This window comes from Myotis daubentonii, chromosome X (assembly GCF_963259705.1).
Source record: "Myotis daubentonii chromosome X, mMyoDau2.1, whole genome shotgun sequence".
NCBI lineage: Eukaryota > Metazoa > Chordata > Mammalia > Chiroptera > Vespertilionidae > Myotis > Myotis daubentonii.
In genome coordinates, this window is record NC_081861.1 from 64921491 (window position 1) to 64922988 (window position 1498).

The 1498-nt window shown below is 41.7% G+C and overlaps 1 pseudogene; it reads right to left on the minus strand.

Annotated features, from left to right (window-relative positions):
* Positions 1–291: 291 nt before the first annotated feature.
* LOC132224084 (autophagy protein 5-like) lies at positions 292–1164 on the minus strand (annotated as a pseudogene).
* Between the last annotated feature and the right edge of the window lie 334 nt (positions 1165–1498).

Genomic DNA, 1498 nt, shown 5'->3' on the forward strand with positions numbered 1-1498 from the left:
TGATTGTTTGCATACCAATAGACAGACTGTAAACAGGAAATTTTCATTAAGGAAAGATGAGTTTACTGTAATTTGATCTTTCACAAAAGCTGCTGCAAGTTATTGATAACAGAATTTCTCTTTTACTTTCTTAAGTCTAATTCTCTGGAAAATTAAACCAATGTTTCCACTCCCTTGAGCTAAAGTTCAACCATGGTCACCTTAGGAAATACCCCTGTTTATTTGTTAATTAGAAATACAAATTGAGTGAAACATATTTCCATTTTCTTTCTTAGGTTTCATTATATTTTACAAGAAAACAGAAGACTTGCGGGGATCCTGGAAAGTTTTTCTTGTTGCAGCTGAGGTTTTATGAGGGTAGTGGAGGAAAGCAGTGGTGAAGCAAAGCAAGAGCAGCCCCAGTGCCCTTATCAGACATGGAATCTTTTTCCTGTTAGGCTTGCAGCAGGGTTTCTGCTCTGGTTGCCTCCACCTAACCTGACTGAAGCAGAAAGTTAATATGCTCTGGTAAATCCTGTCATAGTTGATCCTTCAATCTGTGGGTTGTGGGATGATACTAATATGGAGAAAAGTATCTGGGTAGCTCAGATGTTCACTCAGCCACTGTAGAGGTGTTTCCAACGTTGGCTCAATTCCATGAATCATCACTTGATTCTTTCCCCATCTTCAGGAGCAATCACAGGACAGGCTTATTTGAGGAGATCTCCTATTGTCCATCTGTAGCCACAGGATGAAAAAGCTTCTGAATGAAAAGTCATTCAGTCGTTTTCTGATATATTCTAAAAGGGATGTAATAAAATCCACTTTCTTCTGCAGGATATTCCATGAGTTCCCGATTGATGGCCCCAAACTGGTCAAATTTGTCATTATGTAATCCCATCCAGAGCTGCTTGTGATCTCTTTTCTGCATTTCATTGATTACTTGGCTTTTGTGTTTTAATGCATCAGCTTCTTTCACATAAGACATAAAATGAGCTTCAATTGTTTCCTTAGATGGACACTCCAGAAGGTCCTTTTCTGGGAACCCTTAAAACGTACTGTGATGTTCCAAAGAAGAGCTGAACTTGATGCAAGAAGATCAAATAGCAAACCAATTGGATAATACCATTTAAGTGGGGTGCCTTTGTGTTAAAACCTTATCTAACTAATGTCTTCTTGTCTCATAACCCAGCTGCAGCTTGTTTGACAGGTTTTAGCCTGAGCAAGGACAGGACATTCATATCTAAAAGCCACTGAAAGCAGCTTGGGTGGGGTTGTAAATTGGATAGGGCAGAGTCTCAGGGAATCACCAGAGCAGAGCAAACAGAAATGGCTACCAGTCAGTCCTGCAACAGGGAAGGTCCCAGCACTGGAACAATGATCCCTGTGAGCGCCTCGGTCTGGGACAAAGCTGCCCCTGAGTTCCTTCCCCGATGCCAAACAGTTCAGTTTTGCCTTGTATGTGTCTGGGTCCCCCAGAGCCACGCCCAACACTGGAGATCAGAGGGAGTTGGAGCTT